Source organism: Heterodontus francisci, chromosome 15 (genome assembly GCF_036365525.1).
Source record: "Heterodontus francisci isolate sHetFra1 chromosome 15, sHetFra1.hap1, whole genome shotgun sequence".
NCBI lineage: Eukaryota > Metazoa > Chordata > Chondrichthyes > Heterodontiformes > Heterodontidae > Heterodontus > Heterodontus francisci.
The window spans coordinates 30,298,862-30,313,729 of NC_090385.1; the positions used below are offsets into that span (position 1 = coordinate 30,298,862).

General features: G+C 41.4%; 1 protein-coding gene across 1 annotated transcript in view; it reads right to left on the bottom strand.

The window, feature by feature from the left end:
* Positions 1 to 13,399, bottom strand: part of LOC137377568 (gap junction alpha-3 protein-like) — a 36,888-nt gene extending 23,489 nt beyond the window's left edge. The window contains exon 1 of the mRNA XM_068047332.1: positions 13,112 to 13,399. The gene's annotated coding sequence lies outside the window, so the exon portion shown is untranslated. The remainder of the gene's footprint in view (positions 1 to 13,111) is intronic.
* Positions 13,400 to 14,868: the final 1,469 nt, after the last annotated feature.

Below are 14,868 nucleotides of genomic sequence, written 5' to 3' on the forward strand. Positions count from 1 at the left end.
TTTCAGTAGGGTTTGTGTATAGCAACCTGGCCATTTTTTCCTTTTCCAGCTAGCAATGTATCATTTGGGCATCAACCCTGATATGTCAATGTCAACACGCAATACTGATATCTACTCTTTTTTTGCTTGCAAGCAATAAAAGAAAATAGATATATGCACTGCTATACTTGCAGGATCTTTTGTTGTATTTTTGGGAACTTATACTAAAGATCTATCATGCCAGGCAAATTTGGCTGGATGAAAGTTAATAATAAGTAAATCTTTCCTATGTGTGCTTCTCATTAAACAGCAGCAAAACTAGAAAGTAACAGCTATTGCAACGAAACAAAATTTCAGTAAATTTCGTATGCATTGCTACTTACCCTGATCAATAAAGGGCAAGTGTGTACCATTCTCAGAAAATAGTATTGCTAACCTAAAAATGCAAAACATTTTCAAGCCTTTATTTTAAAATTTTTCCCTTCTTCTTTGAAGGGAGTGACTCACGCTGGGCACGATTCCATGGGCACTGGAAATTCTTGGGTATCTTGGCTGTGTGGCCTTTCTTCACAAGACTACACAATGGGCTGTTTTTTTGCAGGGGATGGTGAACTATCAGTGTTTGCTGTCATTGCCCCTCTGAAACTGACGACAGCTACAGGATATCGTATGTATCCTGATTAGTGCGGAAAGCCTGAAGCTATGGTCTGTCTCTCAGGGTTCTGACACAGGCTGCTAAACAGTGTTCAGCAAAGATCAGAAATCAATCCTCCAGGAGGAGGTTGGTATTGATGTGATCTATTTCATAGAATACGAATTTAAAAGTTTTAAAATAAGTCTTATACAATGATGTGCTGGAATGCTTCACTGTTTAATAGGAGTCAAAGGAATGGGAATTGAAGGCAGTGCAGATGAGCTTTTGCAATAAGAAGAAATGCTAAGAGGAGAAATATATATACAACAATAGTTTTTAAAGTGGAAAATTAAGTTTAAAAATTAGAACACTATTCGTTTGTAATGAAGCACAATTTTGAAAAAGCTATTAATGTCTAATGAGTCGGATATAGTCTGATTGGAAAGCTTGGGTCTTGCAGAGGCTGATAATGTGACTCACGGCACCTTGAAAAATGATTGCACATGTTCCTTTGCTTTGTCCCCTCCACCTCTTTCACAATTTCCTGTTTGAATCTCTCTAGTTAGGTTTCTGCCTTACCACAGCCCCAAAACAGCCCTAACTAAAGTCACATTTGACATTCTCTGTGGTTATGACTGTGATGCACCATCCCATCCTCAACTTCTCTGCAGCCTTTAATGAAGTCAACCACACCATCTTTCTCCAATGCCTCTCTTCCATTGTCCAGCTCTTTCCTACATTGCAACACTTCAAAAGTACTTCAATAACTAAAGCGTTTTGGGACATCTGGTGGTCATGAAAAGCACTATATAGACTGTTCTTGCTTGGTTAAACTCTCACTTGTCCTATGACAGCCCTGTGCATTTCCATCAATGGCTTCTTTTTCTCGTCCCTCCACACAGATTACCCCCCCCCCCCCCCCCACCCAAGAATCTATCCTTGGCCCCCATCTCTTCCACATTCACAAGTTGCTAATGACAACACCAGCTGCAGACAGGGGTCAGTTTTTACAAGAATGCTAACACCCAGTTCTTCCTCTCCACCACCTCTCCTGACCTCTCCACTGCCTCTATATTGTCAGCCAGCTTGTCCAACATCCAGTTTTGGATAAGCCACACTTTTCTCCAGTTAAAGCATGGGAAGACTGAGGTCACTGTTTTCGAGTGCCATCACAAACTCCATACTCTTGCCACCAATTCCATCCCCATCCCTGGCTACCGGCTCTGGCTGAACTTCTTTCTTTTGCAATCTCTGCGTTAAGTTTGACCCTGACCTAAGCTTCCAATCTCAGACTATCTCCATTCCAAAGACTGCCTACGTGCACCTTTTAACATTGTCTGCCTCCACACCTCAGTTCACTATGCTGAAACCCTCATCCATGCTCTGAGTCACTTTTGAACTTGGCCATGCTCTCATGGATGGCTTTCCATCCTCCCTCTGTAAATTTCAGCTCACCAAATCTCTGCTGCCTGTATCCAATTCCAGACCAAGTCCTGCTCATCCATTGCCACTGCCCTTGCTGACCTAAATTGTCTTCTTGTCCTCCAGTCCCTGAAATTTAAAATGCTCATTCTGCATTTAAATCCCTCCATGGTGTTGGCCCACTCTATCTCTGTAACCTCCTCCAGACCTAGAACCAGCCTGTCCTCTCTGTTCCTCTGACTCTGGCTTCTTGTGCACCTCCCCTCCCATTACCCCATCATCCATAACCATGCTTTCAGCAACCTAAGCCCCATGCTCTGGAGTTCTCTTCCCTTTCACCTCTCCATTTCCCTCTCCTCCTTTAAAAACCTCCTTAAAACTCATTGTTTGATCAAGCTTTTAGTCAGCTTCCGTAATATCTCCATCTTTGGTTCAGTGTTCACTTTTTGATTAATCTTGTGAAGCTCCTTATGATGATTATTTCTGTTAAATATGCTCTAGAAATGCAACTTGTTGTTCTCAATGTTAAAAAATATTCTCAAACCTCTCCTCAAGAAACAAAAAGTTAAATACCCTTGTAACAATGATTCCAGTGTCCTCTAGTCCTACAGGCTATTGAAATTCAGCCATCACACAGCACTCACTGACACACTGGAAAGCTCTACAAAACAGTTACAAGTCACTGATTTTGTTAACTTGCTTTAATAAATGATGTGTAGCTCACTCCCAGGGATCTGTCATTTCCTTTTGTCATGCAGGCCCCCACCTGCCAAGCATGAGGCATATTAATTTCACCACATGGACATTAAATTTCAAACTGTTGTTGAAGTGAAGAAAGGAATTGCTTTACAAAATTGCCAGATCTTGGCTGGAAAAGACATTTTCATATTAACAGACAGTGTTTGGAAAGATAAAGCAGCCATTCCCTGACATGTTCAACCCACAATGGACCCTTGGCTGGCAAAACATGTGCATATTAACAGACAGTGCTTGGAAAGGACAAAGGACCATTCCCTGACACATTCAACCCACAATGGACTTTTGATCACCAGACGTTGAAGGTGGGGGAGCTCGCATTCCAGGTTGACTGCTAAGATGGCTGAATACACAAATGGACATGGTTAAACCAGCTAGTCACATGACTAGCTGGTTGCTGGGCAACCTGAGTTTTGGAAGAAAGTCTGTTTGCTCCTGAACTGAGAAGATCCCTCCTGCCTGCTCCCATCTCTTTCTCACAAGCCTCTGAATCCACTGAAGACACATGCACCCCGAGAGAAAAAAGTCTCCTACAGTGAACAAGATTTAAGAAGAATACTGGGTCACACAAAACGCAAGAACTACCTACAATCAAAGAGTCTACAGTGAGCTCGAAGAACCGTGACAAAAACTCTTCAGATATCGCCTCAAACTTTTCCACTTTATTTCTTCTGCTCTGTTCTGTCTCTATCTGCATGTGTGTATCACGTGTGCATGCTAGCGTGGGCATGTCGCTTATCCATAGGTTTACTCGAATTAGAGTTTAAGTTTAATAAATTTCAACTTTTTTTCTTTAAATCTAAGAAAGCCTGTTTGTGCTGATTTCTTTGCCTTATAATTGGAAAGCGATGAACAAGGATTCACCAAGGGGAAGCTAAAAACAGTGTGTTTAAAAATAAAACACTGTTACAGTAAGACCAGGTGAAGGCTGTAAGGGAACCCTAGACCTCTTTCTCACCTGGTCGTAACACTTTGCAACACTCCCAGAGATCTTTCTTTCTCTATATAATCTTCTCCTAGAGGTCAGATTATACTTCATGTAATTCATTCCTCGAATTCTGAGAAATCTGCTCCCCGACATTTGTTATTCTCTATATAACTCACTCCCGAGGATCCTTCATTCTTAATGCAACTCATTCACAGAGATTCTATCTATAGATATATATAAAATCATATCAAGACAAGAATATGCAGACCTTAAGTGATGCCATGGGACAAGTTAAGCAATGATCTATTTTTATAGGTTTGCGGTTTGCATATAAAACAACATAAGATTTTGCTTAAAATTCCTAGGCAGTGGAACATTACAGATGTTCTATTCTTAGTAAACTACTTAGTTTCAAATCAAGTTTATTTATCCAGAAATTAACTACTCTGAAATATCTTTTGTCTTTCAATTGCATTTCTTATTTCTAAAAATGAAGTTGTATTGAAACAGGAAAACAACTATTTTTGCTTAATGAAGAGATAGTGTATTACCAAGCAATATAATCTAATGAGTTAACTGATTCCAACCTGTGTCCCAAGCATCGTCCTGATTGTGGTAAGCAAATGGTTTTTACTTTCAGAATTTGCTCTGTCAGGCTGTGCTGAAAATTCTAAATCTTCTCATTCATTAAACTGCCCTGGTGTTCTCTATTTACTATGTGTTTATCTCCCCCTCCTTGTAATTTTGCCTAAGGGTCTGTAACAAGTAAACCTTTTTTAATGCTTCTGTTATTCTTGGATAGGAATGATCCTCAGCATAGTAATGCCAGCCTTGGCTCAGTGTTAGCAGTCTTGCCTGTGCATCAGAAGGCCATGGGTTGAAGTTCCACTCTAGCAATTTGAGCACATCATCAAAGTTGGCACTTAGGGTGCTGTCTTTCAGATGAGATGTTAAGCTGAGGTCCTTATCGTCTTCTCAGGTAGATGTAATAGGCCTCCTAACAAATATTTATCATGCAATCAATACCTAAAACAGGTTATTTATTTCTTCGCTGTTTATGGAAGCTTGCTAACTGTAAATTGGCTGCTGTGGTTCCTACTTTACAGTGACTAGAGACTTCAAAAGTACTTAATAGGCTGTAAGGTACTCTGGGACATTATGGCATCATGAAAAGTGCTATATAAATGCAAGTCTTTTTCTTCCGTTCTTTGTGTAGACAATATGGCTCAGAGTGCTATGCACATACATTTAGTTATTAATGGCATCATTGTTTTGTCATGTGGGATTTTAAACTTATTGAATGATTCTTCAAAACGACAGTCTCACCACGATGGTGTCTTGTGATTCGCTGTATACAGAGGAGAGTATTGTCATCACATCATTGATCTTGATGGTGGGACAAATTAATTTTGTCAGGTACAACTTAAAGTGAAGTTATTAAATGCACTGTGCTGAATCTAAGTATGTTATTGCACTGCTTGATATGATAATGGTGTGGTCCCATTTCAAAATCTGGGCTATTCAGAGGTAGCTGGAGTAGAGTAGTAACACTACTTTTGCCTCATGGTCCCAGGTGCTAAGAAGAAACATAGAAACAGAAAACAAGAGCAGGAGTAGGCCATTTGGCCCTTCGAGCCTGCACCATCATTCAATACGATCATGGCTGATCATCCAAACTCAGTACCCTGTTACATTCAGTCCCCTCATCTAAGTCATTAATATAGATTGTAAATAGCTGAGGCCCAAGCACTGAACCTTACGGTACCCCCGCTAGTTACAGCCTGCCAACCTAAAAATGTCCATTAACCAATCGTCAATCCACACTAATATATTACCCCCAATGGCATGAGTCCTCATTCTGTGTAATGACTTTGTGTGTGGCAACTTATCGAATACTTTTTAAAAATCCAAATACACTCCATCCACTGGTTCCCTCTTGTCCATCCGACTCGTTACATCCTCACTAAACTCTAACCGATTAATCAAACACAATTTCCCTTTCATAAATCTGTGTTATCTCTGCTTAATCAGATTATGATTTTCTCAGTGCCCTGTTACCACATCCCTAATAATAGATTCTAGCGCCAAAGCAAAATTCTTCAGATGCTGGAAATCTGAAATTAAAACAGGACAAACACTGGAAATACTCGGCAGGTCTGGCAGCATCTGCGGGGAGAGAAACAGAGTCAACGCCTTAGGTCAGTGACCGTTCATCTGAACTCGAACAGGACTCTGTGCAGACAGATCCAGATCAGCTGAGATGTCATTGAATAGGGAACAGGATCAAGGAGCAGAATGGCCTTCTCCTGTTCCTATAACGGAGAGAGAGACAGAGGCAGTGAGAATAAGTAAGTAGGAAAGTTGGAAGTGGTGGAATCTGTGTGTTTCTGCTGCTTTGGGAACAATATTGACCATTAATAAAGTGTTCTGTTTACACACCAACACATTCCTGCTGATCAATAAACACCGATCTTAGAAAAACAACTGAAATCAGGTCCCAGTGAAATGTGACCACCTACCCTGCAAAATCCTATTTTAATGCTTAATGTTCGAAACACTAAACAATCCAAGAATAATACATTCCACAGGGAGGCCATTCAGCCCATCCTGCCTGTGCTGGCTCTTTGGAAAACCTATGCAATTTCTCTCACTAGCCCCCTTGCTTTTTCCCCATAGACCTGCAAATGTTTCCTTTTTACTATCTATCCAGTTCCAATTTGAAACTTGCTATTCAAATCAGGAGAAATTTCTTTCCTCAGAGTGTGCTGAGAATGTGGAACTCACTACTACAGGGAATGGTTGAGGTGAATAGTATTGATGCATTTAAGGGGAAGCTGGATAAATACAAGAGGGAGAAGAGAATAGAAGGATATGGTGATGGGGTGAGATGGAAAGGGGTGGGAGGAGGCTTGTGTGGAGCATTAACACCAGCAGGGACCAGATGGGCCGAATGACCTGTTTCTGTGTAATTCCATTGAATCTGCTTCCACCTGCCCTTCAGACAAGGCATTCCTGATCACAACAACTGTGTAAAAAACAATCGCCTCATCTCCCCTCTCGCTGGCTCTTTGGCCAATTATTTCCAAGAGCTGGAAGGTGGGATTAGACTGAATAACTCTTTTACAGCCAGCATGGACACGATGGGCCAAATGGCCTCCTTCTGTACGAAAGTCTTTCTACATTCAATCTCTGTCTTCTGGTTACTGAGAGAGGGGGAAAGGGAGAGACTAAAGGGAGAGAGAGAGTAGGAAGGGAATCGAGAAAATTTAATCTGGATTCCAACTTCTGCTCAACATCCAGTGCCATCACCTGGGATGTGGGTGCATTTGGATATTTAGTGAGAACAGGGCTGGATTCAGCTGTTTTGGCCTTCACCCCATGGTAAAATATCCTGGTAACCTTTACTGTTTCACTTGGGCAAATACAAAAGGGACTCTGGTGACCATTGAAAGACAAAAGAGGAGAACTTTTTTTAAAAATGCATTACAAAATTTTTTGCTTCAATAAATCTGCCATGATGCACTGCAGCTAAACATTTAAAGCCAGAGAATTAAGCCTGCCCAAAACTATCAAAAAAACTGGATTGAGACCACACAAACTCATTATACTTGCGATCCTTAGGGAGGTGGCTTTTTTATATTTTTCATTTCTATAGATGAAAGATCTTGCTAAGTCACTTCGACACCACCTTTCTTAATTGTTTATCTGGCATTCAGTCTTGGATGAGTTTTAACTTCTTCAGCTGAGCATTGGAAAAACCAAAGCCATTGTCAAAATGTCAGTACCTCCACCACTGACCCCATCTTCTTTATAAGCACTGTCTCAGACTTAATCAGACAGTTCATAACCTCAGCATCCTGTTAAATCCTGATTGGAGTATCCGACCTTACATCCTCTTCATCACAAAAATTTCCAACTCAATGGCATTGTCAATCCGAACACAAGAAATAGGAGCAGGAGTAGACTATCTGGCCCCTCAAGCCAGCTCCGCCATTCAATATGATCATGGTTGTTCTTAGGCTTCAATTCCACTTTCCTGCCCACTCAACATATCTCTTGATTCCCTGAGACCGAAAATCTGTCTATCCCAGTCTTAAATGTATTCAACAATGAAGTGTCCACAAACCTCTGGGGTAGAGAATTCCAAAGATTCACAACCCTTTGAGTGAAGTAATTTCTCCTCATCTCAATCCTAAATGATTGGCTCCTTATCCTGAGACTGTGCCCCCATGTTTTAGATTCTACGACCAGTGGAAACAATGTCTACCCTATCCAGCCCTTTCAGAATCTTGTACATTTCAATGAAATCGCCTCTCATTCTTCTAAACTCCAGAGAATATAGGCCCAATTACTCAGCCTCTCGTCATAGGACAACCCTCTCATCTCAGGGACAAATTTAGTAAACCTTCACTGTACCGCTTTCAATGCAAGTATCACCTCAGCCCATCTACTGCGGAAACAGATTTGATTACTCTCATTGCTGTTTCTCTTCCTCCACCATCTATGAACTTCAGTTTGTCCAAACCCTGCTGTCTGTATCCTATACCATGCTAAGTTTTGTTTACCTGTTTTTGCTGACCTAAATTGGGTCAAGCACCCCTTACACAACAAATTAAATTTTTTTGTCATTGTCTTTTATTCAATAACCCCTCCCTATCCCTCTAACCTCCTGCAAAACTATAACATTCAGCCCCAAACTTTCTGTTTTTCTGACTCAGGCTTTTATGTATCCTTTCCCTTTGCCTCACTATTGGTGGCTATGCCTTCAGGTGCCTGGGCTCTACGCTCTGCATAGGCAACATACAACTTCATATTCAATGTGAATAAAGCTATAAGATGAAGAAATTATCTGTAATCAATATCTCCACATTTGTGCTGGTCTTTTGTAGATCTTGCTATTAGTGAAATTAACCATTTGATAGTTTGGATTTACAGATATTGCCTGATGATTTGTTCATTCTAGAATTATTCACTTTATTTTTTTTAAAAAGAGAAAAAGATATCAGATCTGGAAGATGTAGTGTTTCTCAATATTTACATTTAACATCGGCATCAAGCATTTCCTATTTCGGTTATGCCATGACCTACATACAGAATAAACTTCTCTCCATACTCAACAATGTGCATTACTCATTAACTTAGGAATGCTTCCTTCCCCCATTGTGTTGTTTCCTTTTCCCACGAGTGATTCTTGTGAACTCGCCTCATAAGATTGCCAATTCAATGATAGTTCACACCAAGTTATGGACTCTTGTCCATATGGGCTCATGCTCATGAGGATCTGAAATAAGGCTGCACCTTGAATCTGTTATGTTTTGGTTGTTTAAAATGAATTGTTAGTGAGGATACTGAGAGAACTCCCTGATCTTCATTGAAAATGTACAATGGGGCCTTTTATTGATAAGGTCTTGGCTTAATACCTTATCCAAATGATATAGGCCTGCTTCCTGCTCCATATTCCATAAGTTAAGTAGTGGATATGGGATACGGAGTGTCATAGATTCTTTACCCAATTCCCAAATAAAGGCTGCATGTAGCTTTGGTGGAATGGGGAGATAGGTGTCATCCCATTGCACTGCTACTGAGAGAGCTGGCAGCACGATTTGCCTGTTTCATTCCCTTCTAGAAGACCAGCTGTTTCTGTTGCAAGGTTTTCAGGAGTTGAGCACATTTCATCCATTGTGCTCATTTCACTCGATGTGACTAGGCTGTAATTGGGAGGGAGGGTTGCAGTCAGACCTCAGCCTGCCCACCTTACAACAACATAAAACACCCATAAAAGACCATAGGACTTTTGAGCCTGATTTTACCAGCATCAACAATATGCATGTGATGTCACTGAACGGTTTCCACCCGGAAGCCAGCCTGATTTACAGAATTGGTTTCCAGTCAGGAGGGGGAGTAGTTTGGCCGCAGGACAAGGTGGATCTGTGCCCAGGGTGAGGGGGGGGAGGATGCAATTCTGACACCCTGGGATCCCAATCTCCGAGCGGGGGGTAGTGGTCAGATCCCAGGGTGTCAAGAGGGGTTTAGAGGTTCTGGGGTGGGGTGGGTAAGGGGGGAGGGTTTGGTGTGGGGAAGGTCATGGAGATGTGGAGGTCAGAGGCCTTGGGGGATGGAGGGGAGGGCTGTAGTTGGAGGCGTCGGGAAGTTGGAAAGGTAGTGGGGTGCCCAATTGTGGGGTGGTGGGGGGGGGGGTGGGGTTTACCCAGGCTGATCCAGCAGGTAGGTGAAGAGGCACTCACCTCCTGGATCCCACAATCCTCGATTTGCCTTTGCCTCAAACATTGCTGTATTTTACTATAGAGATAATCTGTAAACAGATACAGTCAGAAACAGATTAAAAATTCAGAAAATCTGCTAAACTATTAGGAGATAAGAGCGAGTTAAACAAAAACAGAAAATCTTTTTGTACTCTTGTACTTGACAAAGACTTAACAGACACAAAGTCTGGTGTTGATTGCAAGGTCCATATATTCAAGAGCCTCTGTGTGTACTGTTTTACCTACGTGAGATTTGCATCTGTTTTATGGATTGTGGTTTGAATAAAAGTTGCTGTATTATTGACTCGGGAACTGGGAACATATGGCAGTTCAACGAGGGGCTGAAATGGTAAGTGGAAAGATAAATCAGGCTAATTAGCATCCGAAAACAAGAGAGAGACACCAATATGGTGGAGACAAATTTGCTGCATTGGCAATAAAGCATATTTGCACTGTGTGAGGCCCCTTTAATATATTGCCCTCTTTAATGAGATGTTTCGCTCATCAAGGTGAGGGTGCTACTGTTGGACAATGGGCAGCTAGGCTCCTGTCAGTTCCAGATGGTGGCCAAATAACTGCAAGTATTTCTGTACCTGAGCAATAATGAGGATGTGGTACTGTAACTTGGAGTAAAAACATCAAAGCAAAGTATGCAGTGTGAGGTGAAAGTTTGTTACTGTGGAGAAAATGACTGATTTTTAAAAAAAAATCTGTTTTGTAATCCAAGGACTCAACATTCAACATATTCCAATTTAATTAGCAACCAGCCACATAACCCAAATCTTGCCATTGCAGTGGGTTAAATGTCCCATGGAATATAGTGCAGGATTCATGCAGCTGTGGATATACAGTTGGGCCTGGCAATTGTTGTTGGAACCCCATCAAATCCACTGACTTAAAATAAATTAAATTTTGCCATTAAACACCAATTTATAAGAACTGGAAAGTTTTAGGAATAGGAAACTGGAGCAGAGTATACAATGGGGTTCCCCAGTTCTCCGTATTAGGACCACTTCTTTTCTTGATCTATATTAATGCCCTAGACTTGGGTGTGCAGGGCACAATTTTAAAATTTGTAGATGTCATAAAACTTGCAAGTATTGTGAAGGGAATAGTGATAGACTTCAAGAGAACATAGACAGGTTTGTGCAATGGGCAGACACGTGACAGATGACATTTTGTGCAGAGAAGTGTAAAGTGATACATTTTGGCCTGAAGAAAGAGAGACAATGTAAAATACAGGATAAAATTCTAAAGGGAGTGCAGGAACCGAGAGGCCTGGAGGTATATGTACACAAATTCATGAAGGTGGCAGGGCAGGTTGAGAAAGTCGTTAAAAGGCATAAAGCATCCTGGGCTTTATAAATAGAGGCATAGAGTACAGAAGCGAGGATGTTATAATGAACCTTTGCAAAATTCTGGTGTAGCCTCAACTGGAGTATTGTGTTCAATTCTGGGAACCGCACTTTAGAAACCATGTGAAGGCTTTAGAGAGGATGCAGAAAAGACTTATGAGAATGGATCCAGGGATGAAGGACTTCTGTTATTTGACTTTATTGGAGAAGCTGGGGTCATTCTCCTTCGAGAAGAGAAGGTTGAGAGGAGATTAATAGAAGTGTTCAAAATCACGAGGGGTCCAGACAGAATAGATAGGGAGAAACTATTCCTATTGGCCGAAGGGTCAAGAACCAGAGGACAACAATTTAAGGTGGTTAGCAAAAGAAGCAATGGTGACATGAGCAAGTGGTTAGGGTCTGGAATGTGCTACTTGAGTGTGGTGAAGCCAGGTACAATCGTAGCTTTTAAAATGGAATTGGATGAGCACCTGAAGAGAATAAATTTTCAGGGCTATGGGGAAAGGGTGGAGTTGTGGGAGTAGGTGAGTTGCTCTAGCAGAGAACCGGAATGGGCATGATGGGCCAAATGGCCTCCTTCTGTTCTGTAACCATTCTATGATTCCTCGTTTGAGTTTAGCTGCCAGGTTTCCAGAGGCTCTGCAAACCTGGCTCTCCACTGTAAATTTCAAATGGGGAATAACAATAGGGGTCACAGTCTCATTATAATACTTAAAGTGCCAATTCACCTTCTTGGAGGGAGTTGGTCACCTGCCCACTGTCCCACTTCCGTTAGAAACTGGAAGTGGGCAGGTTGGAGGCAGGTTTGGGTTGGGATTCAGTTTGTTTTTTAATGCTTTAATCTACTACCCACACAAACATGCCTGGTTTTCTGATGTTGAAATTCCCCCCTCAGTATTGCTGCCTCCAATTATCCTGATTGAGCCTCAGTGCTGCCGTTGCTCCCTTGCCCATTGTTGCAGAAACTAACAGGAAAGAGGTAAAAACAGAAAAGTAAGAAGGAGGAAAGGGAAAGGAAACAGAAATGAAAGCCAAAGAGAAAGAGATGGGCATAAATGAAGCAACAGCTGTGGAAGAGGAAGACAGACGTAAAGGGAGAGAAAGAGACACACAACTGAAGGAGGAAAAGGGCTGAGAGAAGTCAGTAACAAGGACTACGACAGAGGTGAAATGGAACGGTTGGATGATTCCATCAAGTATAAAGACTAGGAGTTGGAGGTGATTAATCACGATTTTGCCTGACTCAGAAGTCATATTTTGCCCACTCACTAGTTGTGGCACACAAATGAAGTTCACAATGCTTAAAAGTTAGAGACCTTCCCAGACAACAGAGAGAAACAGTCATCTGCCGCAAACCTGGCACTGAGCCAAACTCAAGTTCCAGGGTCAAAATTATAGCGTTCTTACCGTGACACCGGAGACTTGACTCATTTTGTCTCGTAAACTGGAAGGAAGTATTTCCGAAAAGCGTAGCTATTTTTAAGATCCTGGTCGCTGTGTAACACTTCTAAGATCTATCCTAATTGTTAATATTGGTTAGATAAATATTCACAGTTAACTAGTAAACTCAGTTTAAAATCCCCGTCCCATGCATCACATTCTGTTAAAAAAAAAATTAATAACGTTTCTTTAAAATGAAATTGCTTACTGTTCCCTGCAAGTTAATAAAAGAGTTAAGTATGCTCTGTATCTATATATGTTCGATATATCCTCGCAATCTGAGAAGCATAATCACTTTGAACAAAAAAAAAAATCGCCTAACTGTCATGATTACCTTGCTAGCAGGAGATGGCATTAATCAGAACAGATCACAGAATATATCTCACACCAGGCTCTTCTGTTTGGAGCTAAGGCTCTCCTAGTACTTCCCTGTCCTCTTGATAATCATATCCCGAATCTCATTGATCCTTTGCCCTTGAACTGTAATAAAAGGCTGCTTTTAAAAGAAAAACGTCCTTCTTTCCAAAAGCTTTCCGCAAACGTTGAACATTAGCCAGACAAGAGGGAAAACTGCACGTAAACTGTCGCATCTGATCCTCTGTCCTAATTTTAACATTAAAAGTTCAATGCAGTCTCGAATCCAGCTGCTTGATCCGTTGACTGATGACTCGCTCTTTGAAGCAACTCTAATTCTTGACAGTAAAGTTAGGAAATGAGTGAGTGACAGTGCCACCAGCCAATGGCACCGTTCACCCAGCCCGGGACCCCTGCTAAATATAAACACGGCTTACGTTGGTTTCAGGGTGGGACTTGTCTTATCGATCCCAGCACTGGAATTCGGCTGAGTTGTCTGGCTGCCGAGGTTACAATCTCCCTAAGACGAAGGCTCTCTTTCGGGTTTAAAGAGCTGTCCTTTCCCCTGCCTTCCCGTTACATTCAGTTGCTTTGATAATGGATAGGGATTAGGGAGCCTGCCAGAAATAAACCCAATAACTTCTTAAAGATACCACTCGGGTGCGCAGCGTCCTTGGATGAGTACCTTTACATTCTCACAATGAAATCCACTTTGGAAATGTATTACACTCTGGAGTTTTACACTGTTTAAAGGAATTGATCGCTTAAAGTCACGTCCTCCATCACCCCCGCCCAGGATTTTGTATTTAGCTAGGGATTTATAACTGTTAGCGATAAATAGCATCTCTTTAAATAGAGAGCAGGGAGAGTTCTAACCAGACATGAATCTCATTAAGTGACACATAAACCGCCAAAACTCAATTTCCAGCTGTTCATAAACATATAAAAAGGTGAGATGATGCCCAGGAGTTGCCTGTGCTGTTTTAATTACCCACAGGCAAATCTGCAGTAACTTTGTTCAGTGTAGGGTGCTGGCAATAAAGTGTGATGAGGAACTGTAATAATAACTCGAAGCGCACTCGATAGGCTCATACGAGTGAAGCAGGAATGACATTACCATTACTATTACCAACTCATTTATATTTATACCTGTCAGCTGTGGTTTAGTGGTAGTACTTTGGTCTCTAAGGCAGTAGGTTGTTGCTTCAAACCCCGCTCCAGAGACTTGAGTACATAATCCATGCTGACACTTCAGTGTAGTACTGATGGGGTGCTGTCTTTCAAATGAGATGTTAAATTAAGACTCTATCCGCCCTCTCAGATGTATGTAAAATATTTCATTGCAATATTTAAAGAACAGCAGTGGTGTTATCTTTATAATTAAAAACAGCAAGTGCTGGAAATTCTCAGCAAGTCTGAAGTCATCTGTGGAGAGAGAAACAGAGTTAATGTTTCAGGTCTGTGACCTTTCACCAGTACTGGCAAGGTTTGGAAAATCTGACCTTTGCCAGTTCTGATGAAAAGTCACAGATCAGAAACATTAACTCCCTTTCTCTCTCCACAGATGTTGCTGGACCTGCTGAGTATTTCCAGCACTTTCTGTTTTTATTTCAGATTTCCAGCATCCGCAGTATTTTGCTTTGAATTCAGCTTTATCTTTGTCATTTTTTAATCCCTCAGCCAACATTTATAATGTCAAACTTTGTTTGAAAACACACGTGAAGTGCCTTGAGACAT